Source organism: Sciurus carolinensis, chromosome 7 (genome assembly GCF_902686445.1).
Source record: "Sciurus carolinensis chromosome 7, mSciCar1.2, whole genome shotgun sequence".
Lineage (NCBI taxonomy): Eukaryota > Metazoa > Chordata > Mammalia > Rodentia > Sciuridae > Sciurus > Sciurus carolinensis.
The window spans coordinates 60685136-60701455 of record NC_062219.1 but is presented as its reverse complement, the minus strand read 5'-3'; positions in this window follow the sequence as shown (position 1 = coordinate 60701455).

Here is a 16320-nt window from a genome sequence, read left to right as displayed (position 1 = left end):
TTTGCATTTCTCTTATTATTAGAGATGTTGAACATTTTTCCATATGTTTGTTGATTGCTTGTATATCTTCTTCTGTGAAGTGTCTATTCATTTCCTTAGCCCATTTGTCAGTTGGATTATTTACATTCTTGGTGTAGAGTTTTTTTAGTTCTTTATAGATTCTGGAGATTAGTGCTCTATCTGAAGTATGATTGGCAAGGATGTTCTCTCACTCTGTAGGCTCTTTCTTCGCATTGCTGATAGTTTCCTTTGCTGAGAGAAAGCTTTTTAGTTTGAATCTATCCCAGTTATTGATTCCTGCTTTTATTTCTTGTGCTATGGGAGTCCTGTTGAGGAAGTCTGGTCCTAAGCCGACACGTTGAAGCTCTGGACCTACTTTTTCTTCTATAAGATGCAAGGTCTCTGGTCTGATTCCGAGATCCTTAATCCATTTTGAGTTTAGTTTCGAGCATGGTGAGAGATATGGGTTTAGTTTCATTCTGTTGCATATGGATTTCCAATTCTCCCAACACCATTTGTTGAAGAGGCTATCTTTTCTCTGTTGCATATTTTTGGCACCTTTGTCTAGTATGAGAAAATTGTATTTATTTGGGTATGCGTCCGTGTCCTCTATTCTGTACCATTGATCCACCTTTCTATTTTGGTACCAATACCATGCCATTTTTGTTACTATTGCTTTGTAGTAGAGTTGAAGATCTGGTATTGCGATACCCACTGCTTCACTCTTTCTGCCAAGGATTATTTTAGCTATTCTGGGTTTTTTATTCTTCCAGATGAATTTCATAATTGCTTGCTCTATTTCTGTAAGGTACATCAATGGGATTTTAATTGGAATTGCATTGAATCTGTATAGCACTTTTGGTAGTATGGCCATTTTGACAATATTAATTCTTCCTATTGAAGAACATGGGAGATCTTTCCATTTTCTAAGGTTTTCTTGAATTTCTTTCTTTAGTGTTCTGTAGTTCTCATTGTAGAGGTCTTTCTCCTCTTTTGTGAGATTGATTCCCAAGTATTTTATTTTTTTCGAAGCTATTATGAATGGGGTAGTTTTCCTGATTTCTCTTTCTGAAGATTCATCGCTGATGTATAAAAATGCCTTAGATTTATGTGCATTGATCTTATATCCCGCTACTTTACTGAATTCACTTATGAGATCTAAAAGTTTTCTGGTGGAATTTCCTGGTTCCTCTAAGTATACAATCATATCATTAGCAAATAGGGATAGTTTGAGTTCTTCTTTTCCTATTTGTATCCCTTTAATTTCTTTGGTCTGTCTAATTGCTCTGGCTAGAGTTTCAAGGACGATGTTGAATAGAAGTGGTGAAAGAGGGCATCCCTGCCTTGTTCCAGTTTTTAGGGGGAATGCTTTCAGTTTTTCACCATTTAGAATGATATTAGCCATGGGCTTAGCATAGATGGCCTTTACAATGTTAAGGAATGTTCCCACTATCCCTATTTTTTCTAGTGTTTTGAGCATGAAGGGGTGCTGTATTTTATCAAATGCTTTTTCTGCATCTATTGAAATAATCATGTGATTCTTGACTTTAAGTCTATTGATATGGTGAATGACATTTATTGATTTCCTGATGTTGAACCAACCTTGCATCCCTGGGATGAAACCCACTTGATCATGGTGCACTATCTTTTTAATATGTTTTTGTATGCAATTTGCTAAAATTTTGTTGAGAATTTTTGTGTCAATGTTCATTAAGGATATTGGTCTGAAATTTTCTTTCCTCGATGTGTCTCTGTCTGGTTTAGGTATCAGGGTAATACTGGCTTCATAGAATGAGTTTGGGAGGGTTCCCTCCTCTTCTATTTTATGGAATACTTTGAGAAGTATTGGAATGAGCTCTTCTTTAAAGGTTTTGTAGAACTCGGCTGAGAACCCATCTGGTCCTGGACTTTTCTTTGTTGGTAGGCTATTGATGAGTTCTTCTATTTCTTTACTTGAAATTGGTCTATGTAAATTGTGTATGTCCTCCTCGTTCAGTTTAGGCAATTCATATGTCTCTAGAAACCTGTTGATGTCTTCGAAATTTTCTATTTTGTTGGAGTATAGATTTTCAAAATAGCTTCTAATTATGTTTTGTATTTCAGTCGTGTCTGTTGTGATATTTCCTTGTTCATTCCGAATTTTAGTGATTTGGGTTTTCTCTCGTCTTCTCTTTGTTAGTGTGGCTAAAGGTTCATCAATTTTGTTTATTTTTTCAAAGAACCAACTATTTATTTTGTCAATTTTTTGTATTGTTTCTTTTGTTTCAATTTCATTGATTTTGGCTCTGAGTTTAACTATTTCCTGTCTTCTACTACTTTTGGTGTTGGTCTGTTCTTCTTTTTCTAGGGCTTTGAGCTGTAGCGTTAGGTCGTTTATTTTTTGAGTTTTACTTCTTTTATTAAATGCGCTCCATGAAATAAATTTTCCTCTAAGTACTGCTTTCATAGTATCCCAGAGATTTTGATATGATGTTTCTTTGTTCTCATTTACCTCTAAGAATTTTTTAATTTCCTTCCTAATATCTTCTGTTATCCATTCATCATATAATAGCATATTGTTTAATCTCCAGGTGTTGGAGTAGTTTCTCTTTTTTACTCTTTCATTTATTTCGAACTTCAATCCATTATGATCTGATAGAATACAAGGTAGTGTCTCTATCTTCTTGTATTTGCTAACATTAGCTTTGTGGCATAATATATGGTCTATTTTAGAGAAGGATCCATGTGCTGCTGGGAAGAAAGTGTATTCGCTCTTGGTTGGATGGTATATTCTATAACTGTCTGTTAAGTCTAAATTATTGATTGTGTTATTGAGACCTATGGTTTCTTTGTTCAATTTTTGTTGGAAGATCTGTCCAGTGGTGACAGAGGCGTGTTAAAATCACCTAGTATTATTGTGTTACGGTCTATTTGGTTTCTAAAATTGAGAAGGATTTGTTTAACATGCATGGATGAGCCACTGTTTGGGGCATAGATGTTTATGATTGTTATGTCTTGCTGATTTATGCTTCCCTTAAGCAGTATGAAATGTCCTTCTTTATCCCTTCTGACTAACTTTGGCTAGAAGTCCACATTATCTGAAATGAGGATGGATACTCCAGCTTTTTTGCTGAGTCCATGTGCATGGTATGTTTTTCCCCATCCTTTCACCTTTAGTCTATGGGTATCTCTTTCTATGAGGTGAGTCTCTTGCAGGCAACATATTGTTGGATCTTTCTTTTTAATCCAATCTGCCAGTCTGTCTTTTGATTGATGAATTCAGGCCATTAACATTCTGGGTTATTATTGAGATATGATTTGTATTCCCAGTCATTTGGTTCATATTTAAAATTTTATTTATTTATTTATTTATTTTTTGACACATCTTGGTTCCTTCTTTATTTGACAGTTCCTTTAGAATAATTCCTCCCTTTGCTGATATGCTTTTTTGTTTTTTATCTCTTCCTCATGAAATATTTTGCTGAGAATGTTCTGTAATGCTGGCTTTCTTTTTGTAAATTCCTTTAGCTTTTGTTTATCATGGAATGATTTTATTTCATCGTCAAATTTGAAGGTAAGTTTTGTTGGGTATAAGATTCTTGGTTGGCATCCATTTTTTTTCAGAGCTTGAAAAATGTTGTTCCAGGCCCTTCTAGCTTTTAGGGTCTGAATTGAAAAAATCTGCTGATATCTGTATTGGTTTCCCTCTGAATGTAATTTGGTTCTTTTCTCTCACAGCCTTTAAAATTCTGTCTTTATTTTGTATGTTAGGTATTTTCATTATAATGTACCTTGGTGTGGGTCTGTTGTAATTTTGTGTATTTGGAGTCCTATAAGCCTCTTGGACTTGATTTTCCATTTCATTCTTCAGATTTGGGAAATTTTCTGATATTATTTCATTGAATAGATTGTTCATTCCTTTGGTTTGTTTCTCTAAGCCTTCCTCAATCCCAATAATTCTCAAATTTGGCCTTTTCATGATATCCCATAGTTCTTGCAGATTCTGTTCATGATTTCTTACCATCTTTTCTGTTGTTCAACTTTGATTTCGAGGTTAAATATTTTGTCTTCAATATCTGAAGTTCTGTCTTCCAGGTGTTCTATCCTACTGGTTATGCTTTCTATGGAGTTCTTAATTTGGTTTATTGTTTCCTTCATTTCAAGGATTTCTGTTTGGTTTTTTTTCAATATCTCTAACTCTTTATTGAAATGATCTTTTGCTTCCTGAATTTGCTCTGTTAACTGTCGATTGGTGCGATCATTCAATGCCTGCATTTGCTCTTTTATCTCATCGTTTGCTTCCCTAATCATTTTAATTATGTACATTCTGAACTCCCTTTCTGTCATTTCTTCTGCCATGCTGTCGTTGGATTTTATTGATGTAACATCTAGATTTGTTTGGGGCATTTTCTTCCCTTGTTTTCTCATATTGTTCAGGAATCAGTGGGTCATTAATATATTGCAGATTCCTCTATTGACTTATAATGTCCCTGAAGATTGCTAGTATATCCCCTCTTATCCTTCAGTAGCCTGAAGTCTTGGAGGAAGTTGATAATGCGGAGCTCCATGAAGAAGCTTCCTCTCTATGGGTGGTGACCCTCAGGTGGCCTATATTCCCTGCTAGTGGTCAGAGGTGCCTCCACTTGTTGACCAAAGGTCATCCAACGGGGAACTAGGCTGCGGGCTGAGGCAAGTCCTGTTTGTGCCTGTGTCTCTGGTTTTACCGTCCCTGTGGGAAAACCTCCCCCGGCAGGGAAGACTCACTCAGTGGGGACGTCTCGCTGGTCAGTTCCCCTCCTAGAGGTTCCCCTCAATCTACAACTACCGCCTGGGCTCGGCTGTCTTCCCCTGCATCGTTTCCAGGGGCCCGGACCTACCTCCTGGGCCTGGGAGCCTCACCCTTTGCAGGCGAGTCTCCTTAGGCTGCCTCTCCCATAGAATCTGCCTGCAGTCCTGGAAACTTCGCTCCGCCCCTAGGCATGTCTAGGTGTGGCTCTTCCAGCAAGAAGCCACCTAGCTCCTGGGACCCTGCTCTGCACCTAATCGCCTTGCTATACGACCCCTCCTCTGAGCTGCCACCTGGAGTCCCGTACAATAGCTCCGATACCCAGAAACCCGTCACACACCTCCTACTCTGGACAGCGACCGGGTTTCCGACGCAGTCACTAGGAGTGCAAACAATTCACTTCGCGTCTCCTCCCGCCAACCGCCCGTAGCCCTAGGCAGTCACTCCAAGTCCAAGTGACCCGCCCTGTTCCTCCTCCTCCTCCTCGGGGTAGCCCCCCGGGTGTTCAGGAGCGGTGGCTCCGAGACCAAGTTACCCACCACGCTCCTCCTCCAGGCAGGCCTCCGGTGTTCAGGAGTGGTGGCTTTGAGTCCAAACAACTCACCACTCGCCTCCTCCTCTGGCAACCGCCTGTGGCTCTGATGCAGTCACTCCTAGACCAAGCGACCTGCCACGCTTCTCTTCCTCCGGGCAACCCCCCGGTGTTCAGAAGCGGTCGTTCTGGGTCTAAACAGCTCGCCATGCAGCTCCTCCTCAGGCAGCCGCCCGGAGCCCCAGTGGTTGCTCCGAGTTCATGCGCTGTGCTGAGCCGCCACCTCTACGATGATCCCAGTTGTCCATGTTTACCGCTCCAGTGGGGAGAGGGGCATCTAGCCGAGCAACTCTACTTCACAAAGTTCCCTGCGTACCGGGGCTACCGACCCATCTGGGACGCCTCCCCAATGGGAGAGACTCACCCAGCGGTTTTAAGTTGGTCCCAAGTCTCTCACTATCTCCTCTTTTGAATCTTGTGTCCTGGAGCAACGTGAAATGCAGATGCCCCCTAGTCTGCCATCTTGAAACTCCAACATTTAATTCTTTAATCCAGTTTGAGTTGATTTTTAATGTTTGGTGTAAGCAATAGTCCACTTTAGTTCTTCTGATTTTCTCACATCATTTGTGGAAGAGATCATCTTTTCCCCATTGTTTATTATTAGCATTTCCATTAATGACTGTTAGTCATATGTCTGTGGACTTATTTCTGGGATTTCTATTGCATTGTTTGGATTTATTCATATGTCTTCAGGTAAGTGTCATATTGTTTAATTATTGTATCTTTGTTAAATATTTTTAAAATCAGGAATATTATGCCTCAACTTCACTTTTTATCAAGATTGATTTAGCTGTTCATAGTCTTTTCTGGTCTTTTGAGTTGTTTTGTTCTGTCAAAAAATGTCACTGGTACATTTATAGGAACACATTGAATCTATAGATTGCTTTGGATAATATAGACATTTTAACAATATTCAGTCTTTCAATCCATGAGAAAAAATGTCTTTTCATTTCTTGGTGTTTTAAGTTCTCCCCACAGTGCTTCAGAGTATTCAAAATACAAGTCTTTCACATTTTTAGTTTGATTTATCCCTAAATGTTTCATTATTTGCTAGTGTAAATGTGATTGTTTTTCTAATTTATTTCAGAAAGTTTGTGATTAGTGTACAGAAACACATTTTTAATGTTACTTCTGTATCCTGCCACTTTACTGAACTAATTTAGTGGTTCAATCAGTTTTAATTATGCAATTTTTTGGATTTTCTACATATATGATCATGTCATCTCAATTGCAAACAGACTTCTGCAAATTTTTCTTCTTTCTTTCCAATTTGCATGCCCACATTCTAATTACTTCTCATTCTGGCTTTAAGATGTTCCTGCCTATCAATTGATCAATTTTATTCATTTTGTGCTTTAACTTCCTGATGGTGATCTTATTGCCCTGATATTTTAGTCCTTGTATTTATCATCCAAACCAGGACACATTTGAGAGTGAGCAATGCACTATTAATAATTATGACAGAACAATGGACATAAACCTATTTATGATTTATTACTGCTTGACAAACTGAGATGTCACCTTACTTAACTCACTTTCAGCTTTTGGAGGACATCCACATTGATGTATATTGAACCTCTGTCCAACATACTATACTAAGAGCAGTGTTACATATTCATTTTCTTACTATAAAAAAGAAGGCATTTTTAAAAGTTGATGGTGACACAATTATAGACCTAGACCTTTTAAAAACATTTTAGAAAGCAGAGAAAATACGAATAAACAAATAGCTGAACAAAACTAAATATTTAATCAGATCACTACATGCTTAAGTCCCATGTTTCTATGAGACAATTGACATAAATAAATACACAAAATATGACCTCTTTTTTGAACTTATCTGAATGTCATCCATGAAACTATAAATTCTCTTGATAATAGTCAAAGTTCTGATGTGTTTCTATTTGTGGCTATCCAAGTTCAATGCTGATCTCTAGTCTGTCTGCCCTGTGTCTTTCTTGCTGTCATCAATTCAAAATATGTATTGTTGTAAGGGATTTCTTCCTTTGTACTTCATAAAGTTCAAGTTTATCAGTTTCTAAATATCCTTGAGTTCACCCCTGTTTTCGTCATTACCATTTTACTTTTGTATACCATGGAATCGAAAAATAAATATGAAATCTCCTCTACACAAATGGTGGTATGCACCCACAAATACACACATGCATTTCCTTTCACGGGTTTTGCAACTCCCTTCCACTATGTCACCACTATCTTTCTTGGGTAGGATTTTACCTCCCAATATAAAGTTTCCCTTACATTGCTTTTTAGGGAAAACATTGTGAAACAGAATTTCTACACTTCCATATTACTAGAAATGGAAATTTCCCTTTTATAAGAGGTGTCATTTTAGTTTTTTTTTTTTTTTTTTTTTACTGGGGATTGAACCCAGGGCCATCATGCACATACTACACAAATGCTATACTACTTAGCTATATCTCTAACCCTATACATGTTTTTATGTTTTGTGGATTTACGTTTATTGAGTTCTGTGAATTTTTTTTAGTTAATTGTATCAAATTTTCTTGAAGTCAACTTAAATTGTCTAAAAATCTCTCTCTTCCTCTCCATCTCTATTGATACTCCCTCAAGATGGTTTATCATCATGCCTGTCCTGGAATAGAGCATCAGGTTTCTATTTATTCATCTCTAGTCTAGTTCTTTGATTCTTTCTCCATATACATATTTTAGTGATTTTTCTAAACCCTAAATATGCAAGTGGTTTTTTCTTTAAAATCTTTCGATAAATCCCCTTTGATGTTGAGATGAAAATTTATATTCACCATAAGTGCACTGTGTGGTAGAATCCATTTCTAATCTTCTGCATCTTTGTACCTATCTTGTCTAAGACATTTCACATGCCCTCTACTCCGGTTAAATTCTGTTCTTTCTTATAGCAGTAGTCCTGGACATGTTGGTTGTCATGAGCCTTTTACTGTTCAGGTGAAAGATATGAAATCATGCTTTCAAGAGAAATACATGCACATATATTGAGTGTAACATTTGCATGGAGAGTGGACCTTCATTCTACACCCAACACTACAAGTCCATCTCCACTATTTAACTCCCGGTTGTGGTGCCACCTTCCTTTGAAGACTTTCATATCTCTTGATATTATTTTATGTGGCAATGAGTTCACTTCAAGGCCTGAGATTTTGCTAACTTCACTTGTTATTTACCAGTGCCTGTCATGTAAGGGACATACAATATTTATTTGTTGAATGAATGCAATAAATGAATTTCTTTGATACCCTTTCTGGATCTCTGAGAACTATGTTACACAATTGATGCAATAAACAAGATCTGCACAGCAAAATTTGTTTTACAAATGCAGGAAGGCCTCAGACTGGCTAAGTGACTTAATTCAATGGTAGAACTGGATCCAGGGCCTCTTTATCCTGATTAGAAATTCTGGAATGCATGTACATATTTTGTATTCACTACAAAACAAGAAAAACAGATTTTACATCTTTACTTGACTATTTTTGCCTGGACACTTTCAGGTTAATAAAAGGAAAACTTTATCCTGAATATACATCTAGTCTATTATTTTTGTAAGGAAACTTTGAAAAGACAGAATGATTTTTAAAAATTCATTTCTTATAGGAAAGATAAGTGAGTGTCTGACCCAACTGCAGCTTATCTTGCCACATTGTGAAACTATTAAATCAAGATAAATATTTTAAGTGGACAAATAGAACCATACTTTTCCTCTTGGGAGGGCAAGTAAATACTTTTGTTTTTGTTGTTGCAGTTGATGCTGCACTGTACATTCAATTTGACAATCTTATATAGGCTGTATACTTGAATATATTTTCACCAAATTAATGTACTGTGAATGAATATCTCCCTGTAATACTGTGGTGGCTCCCTGTAATACTGTGGTAGTTTTTCACTGAGGAATTCTAAAAGAAATTTGCTTATAATTTTAATTTGCAATAAAGAAAGTGTTTTAAATCATAAAAGTGAGTTTGTTTTACTTTTTCTTTATTTTATAGATTTTTACAATGGTCAAAAACAAACACTTGATGTGAACAATTAGTTTTTTTTTTCTTTATCCACAATAATGGATCAACAAAAGTTTAATGTTTCATCAGTTGCCTGAAAAAACTTATTCATACCAAGAATAGGTCAGTGGTTGTCTGTTCAATGACCAAAATTCCTTGCAAAAGATTACCTTAGGGTGGATCAGCAAAGTAGACTTTCATATTTTTTTTGGTAAAGATTTAATAATTTAACAAGAACAAAATAATCTCCTGTCATTTTGAAAACAAACAAAGGAATAGTCATAAGAATAGACAACATAGAGCAATACAAAAGCAGATTAAAAGTCTTTATTATATTAACCAAATCACATAGAAGATGTTGAAAAATAAATTCATGGAAAAAGGACGTACTTCCCTCTATACCACTAATAAATTGAACATAGTATGTAAAAATAATATAATATGTAAAAAAATGTAAGACGCCTCCAAGAGGTAGAGAAAATAAGGCAGGCTGACTTGGGAATTTGGGACCCAAGAAATGACATAATAGCAAGTTTCCTGGGGTTTTGGGGGGATGTTTGTTTGTTTTGCCTCAAATATTCCAGGCATGGAGCTGATAATTTAGCATCTTAAAAACTCCAAAGGACACTGACCAGGAAATCAATGAAGCCAGTTCCCTATAGCCTGATGATGAGAAAAAGTTAAGACTAAAATACCAGAAAAATAATGTAAATAATTACTTCTACAATTCAGGAAAGATAAACAAACAACCAAAAACCTGTGTTTGAGTGCTTTCACCAAGTCTTGCTTTCATGACTTAATGAAGTTTCTCCCAATAGCACCACCACATAGTAGCACAGAAGGCTATACAGGGAGCTGAGACTCATTCCTACTGTCTAATCATAAGCCTAACTTCTCCTCACATCCGCAGAGACAATATGGTGGCCTGGACTTTCACTCCTGCCTGGCACTAATGGGATACTTTCTTCCTTACAGATTTATCTATTAACGTAACTAGACAGTGGAAGTCAGTTTTTGTTGTCAAACACAGTCCAGATAATGCTGTGAAAGTATTTTTTCCCAGTGATTATTTTTTATACTCAGTAGACTTTAAGTCCACAAATTAAAATCTCATAATGTGAATAGTACTCATCCAGTTTACTGGAGAGCCAAGAATGAGTTTTCCAGAAGAAGTAATTCTTTCTGAATGCTATAACAAAGAATTCTGCCGCAAGTTCCAACCTGCTGATCTTGCTTGAGGATTTTGGATTATCCATCTCTCTCTCTGTGAACCTGAAGAATCCTGGTTAACAAACTAACTACTGTGACTCCTGCTTAAAATGCCTTATGATACACCTTACTCTTGCAACGCCCAGTTTTCAATTCCTAGACTTTCTCTCTTCCAATGATTTTGTCATCAATCTTATCAAACATTTTTTAAATAGTCATATTGTAGAAATCATCATTATTTCAATGAAACTATCTTAAGCTCAATTTTAAACAGCCACTGTCAACCACTTTCTCCTTTCTTTGCACCTCAATCTCTTTACTACTTCCGTTCTAACAATCCTTTAACTCCTATAAACATCCTCTGAAGACCTATAAAGTCCTCTACCACTCTTATACCCTCTGTTCTTTCCTTAAAAGTTAACAAAATGGGTTTTCAAGATGGCGGACTAGAGGGCGGCTGCATCTCATGTTGCTCCAGGACGCAGGATTCAAAAGAGGAGATAGCGAGAGACTTGGGACCAACTCAAAGCTGCCGGGTGAGTCTCTCCCGTTGGGGAGGTGTCCCAGATGGGGCGGTAGCCCCGGAATGCAGGGAACTTTGTGAAGTAGAGTTGCCTGGAGACATGCCCCTCCTCCCCGCTGCAGCGGTAAACACGGACAACTGGGATCACTGTAGAGGAGGCGGCTCAGCACAGCGCTTGGACTCGGAGCAACCACTGGGGCTCCAGGCGGCTGCCTGAGGAGGAGCTTCGTGGTGAGCTGTTTAGACTCAGAGCGACCGCTTCTGAACACCGGGGGATTGCCCGGAGGAAGAGGAGGAACATGGCAGGTCGCTTGGTCTAGGAGTGACTGCATCAGTGCTATAGGCGGTTGCCCGGTTGCCAGAGGAGGAGGCGAGTGGTGAGTTGTTTGAACTCAAAGCGACCGCTCCTGAACACCGGTGGCCTACTGGAGGAGGAGTGCAGTGGGTCACTTGGTTTCCGAGCGACCACTCATGAACACCTGGGGGGCTAACTCGAGGAGGAGGAGGAACAGGGCGGGTCACTTGGACTTGGAGTGACTGCCTAGGGCTACGGGCGGTTGGCGGGAGGAGGAGAAGTGGAGTGAGTTGCTTGGACTCCTAGTGACTGCGTCGGAACACCGGGCGGCTGTCTGGAGGAAGAGGTGTGTAGCGGGTCTCTGGGTATCGGAGCTATTGTATGGGGCTCCAGGTGGCGGCTCAGAGGAGGGGCTGCAAAGCCAGGCGACTAGGGGCAGAGCAGGGTCACAGGACCTAAGCGGCTTCTTGCTGGAAGAGCCACACAGAGACACGCGTAGTTGCAGAGTGAAGTTTCCAGGACTGCAGGCAGATTCTCTGAGGAGAGGCAGCCTAAGGAGACTCGTCTGCAAAGGGTGAGGCTCCCAGGCCCTGGAGGTAGGTCCAGGCCCCTGGGAACATTGCAGAGCAAGACAGTACAGCCCAGGCGGTAGTTGTAGATTGAGGGGAACCTCTAGGAGGGGAACGGACCAGCAAGACCTCCCCACCGGGTGAGTCTTCCCGGCCCAGGTGAGGTTTTCCTACAAGGACGGTAAAACCAGAGACACAGGCACAAACAGGACTTGCCTCAGCCCGCAGCCTAGTTCCCCTTTCGATGACCATTGGTCAACAAGTGGAGGCACCTCTGCCCACTAGCAGGGAATATAGGCCACCTGAGGGTCACCACCCATAGAGAGGCAGCTTCTTCATGGAGCTCCGCATTATCAACTTCCTCCAAGACTTCAGGCTACTGAAGGATAAGAGGGGATATACTAGCAATCTTCAGGGACATTATAAGTCAATAGAGGAAATCTGCAATATCTTAATGACCCACTGATTCCTGAACAACATGAGAAAACAAGGGAAGAAAATGCCCCAAACAAATCTAGATGTTACATCAATAAAATCCAACGACAGCATGGCAGAAGAAATGACAAGAAAGGGAGTTCAGAATATACATAATTAAAATGATCAGGGAAGCAAACGATGAGATGAAAGAGCAAATGCAGGCATTGAATTATGAGATGAAAGAGCAAATGCAGGCATTGAATGATCGCACCAATCGACAGTTAACAGAGCAAATTCAGGAAGCAAAAGATCATTTCAATAAAGAGTTAGAGATATTGAAAAAAAACCAAACAGAAATCCTTGAAATGAAGGAAACAATAAACCAAATTAAGAACTCCATAGAAAGCATAACCAGTAGGATAGAACACCTGGAAGACAGAACCTCAGATATTGAAGACAAAATATTTAACCTCGAAATCAAAGTTGAACAAACAGAGAAGATGGTAAGAAATCATGAGCAGAATCTGCAAGAACTATGGGATATCATGAAAAGGCCAAATTTGAGAATTATTGGGATTGAGGAAGGCACAGAGAAACAAACCAAAGGAATGAACAATCTATTCAATGAAATAATATCAGAAAATTTCCCAAATCTGAAGAATTAAATGGAAAATCAAGTCCAAGAGGCTTATAGGACTCCAAATACACAAAATTACAACAGATCCACACCAAAGCACATTATAATGAAAATACCTAACATACAAAATAAAGACAGAATTTTAAAGGCTATGAGAGAAAAGAACCAAATTACATTCAGAGGGAAACCAATATGGATATCAGCAGATTTTTCAATCCAGACCTTAAAAGCTAGAAGGGCCTGGAACAACATTTTTCAAGCTCTGAAAGAAAATGGATGCCAACCAAGAATCTTATACCCAACAAAACTTACCTTCAAATTTGACAATGAAATAAAATCATTCCATGAAAAACAAAAGCTAAAAGAATTTACAAAAAGAAAGCCAGCATTACAGAACATTCTCAGCAAAATATTCCATGAGGAAGAGATAATAAACAAAGAAGCAAATCAGCAAAGGGAGGAATTATCCTAAAGGAACTGTCAAATGAAGGAGGAACCAAGGTGTGTCAAAAAATAAATAAATAAATAAATAAAATTTTAAAAATGAACCAAATGACTGGGAATACAAATCATATCTCAATAATAACCCTGAATGTTAATGGCCTGAATTCATCAATCAAAAGACAGACTGGCAGATTGGATTAAAAAGAAAGATCCAACAATATGTTGCCTGCAAGAGACTCACCTCATAGAAAGAGATACCCATAGACTAAAGGTGAAAGGATGGGGAAAAACATACCATGCACATGGACTCAGCAAAAAAGCTGGAGTATCCATCCTCATTTCAGATAATGTGGACTTCTAGCCAAAGTTAGTCAGAAGGGATAAAGAAGGACATTTCATACTGCTTAAGGGAAGCATAAATCAGCAAGATATAACAATCATAAATATCTATGCCCCAAACAGTGGCTCATCCATGTATGTCAAACAAATCCTTCTCAATTTTAGAAACCAAACAGACCATAACACAATAATACTAGGTGATTTTAACATGCCTCTCTCACCACTGGACAGATCTTCCAAACAAAAATTGAACAAAGAAACCATAGATCTCAATAACACAATCAATAATTTAGACTTAACAGACATTTATAGAATATACCATCCAACCAAGAGCGAATACACTTTCTTCTCAGCAGCACATGGATCCTTCTCTAAAATAGACCTTATATTATGCCACAAAGCTAATGTTAGCAAATACAAGAAGATAGAGACACTACCTTGTATTCTATCAGATCATAATGGATTGAAGTTCGAAATAAATGAAAGAGTAAAAAAGAGAAACTACTCCAACACCTGGAGATTAAACAATATGCTATTATATGATGAATGGATAACAGAAGATATTAGGAAGGAAATTAAAAAATTCTTAGAGGTAAATGAGAACAAAGAAACATCATATCAAAATCTCTGGGACACTATGAAAGCAGTACTTAGAGGAAAATTTATTTCATGGAGCGCATTTAATAAAAGAAGTAAAACTCAAAAAATAAACGACCTAACGCTACAGCTCAAAGCCCTAGAAAAAGAAGAACAGACCAACACCAAGAGTAGTAGAAGACAGGAAATAGTTAAACTCAGAGCCAAAATCAACGAAATTGAAACAAAAGAAACAATACAAAAAATTGACAAAATAAATAGTTGGTTCTTCGAAAAAATAAACAAAATTGATAAACCTTTAGCCACACTAACAAAGAGAAGACGAGAGAAAACCCAAATCACTAAAATTCGGAATGAACAAGGAAATATCACAACAGACACGACTGAAATACAAAACATAATTAGAAGCTATTTTGAAAATCTATACTCCAACAAAATAGAAAATTTCGAAGACATCAACAGGTTTCTAGAGACATATGGATTGCCTAATCTGAATGAGGAGAACATACACAATTTAAATAGACCAATTTCAAGTAATGAAATAGAAGAACTCATCAAAAACCTACCAACAAAGAAAAGTCCAGGACCAGATGGGTTCTCAGCTGAGTTCTACAAAACCTTTAAAGAAGAGCTCATTCCAATACTCCTCAAACTATTTCATAAAATAGAAGAGGAGGGAACCCTCCCAAACTCATTCTATGAAGCCAGTATTACCCTGATACCTAAACCAGACAGAGACACATCGAGGAAAGAAAATTTCAGACCAATATCCTTAATGAACATTGACACAAAAATTCTCAACAAAATTTTAGCAAATTGCATACAAAAACATATTAAAAAGATAGTGCACCATGATCAAGTGGGTTTCATCCCAGGGATGCAAGGTTGGTTCAACATCAGGAAATCAATAAATGTCATTCACCATATCAATAGACTTAAAGTCAAGAATCACATGATTATTTCGATAGATGCAGAAAAAGCATTTGATAAAATACAGCACCCCTTCATGCTCAAAACACTAGAAAAAATAGGGATAGTGGGAACATTCCTTAACATTGTAAAGGCCATCTATGCTAAGCGCATGGCTAATATCATTCTAAATGGTGAAAAACTGAAAGCATTTCCTCTAAAAACTGGAACAAGGCAGGGATGCCCTCTTTCACCTCTTCTTTTCAATATCATCCTTGAAACTCTAGCCAGAGCAATTAGACAGACCAAAGAAATTAAAGAGATACAAATAGGAAAAGAAGAACTCAAACTATCCCTATTTGCTGATGATATGATTGTATACTTAGAGGAACCAGGAAATTCCACCAGAAAACTTTTAGATCTCATAAGTGAATTCAGTAAAGTAGTGGGATATAAGATCAATGCACATAAATCTAAGGCATTTTTATACATAAGTGATGAATCTTCAGAAAGAGAAATCAGGAAAACTACCCCATTCACAATAGCATCAAAAAAAATAAAATACTTGGGAATCAATCTCACAAGAGGTGAAAGACCTCTACAATGAGAACTACAGAACACTAAAGAAAGAAATGAAAGAAAACCTTAGAAGATGGAAAGGTCTCTTCTTCAATAGGAAGAATTAATATTGTCAAAATGGCCATACTATCAAAAGTGCTATACAGATTCAATGCAATTCCAATTAAAATCCCAATGATGTACCTTACAGAAATAGAGCAAGCAATTATGAAATTCATCTGGAAGAATAAAAAACCCAGAATAGCTAAAATAATCCTTGGCAGAAAGAGTGAAGCAGTGGGTATCGCAATACCAGATCTTCAACTCTACTACAAAGCAATTGTAACAAAAATGGCATGGTATTGGTACCAAAATAGAAAGGTGGATCAATGGTACAGAATAGAGGACACGGACACAAACCCAAATAAATACAATTTTCTCATACTAGACAAAGGGGCC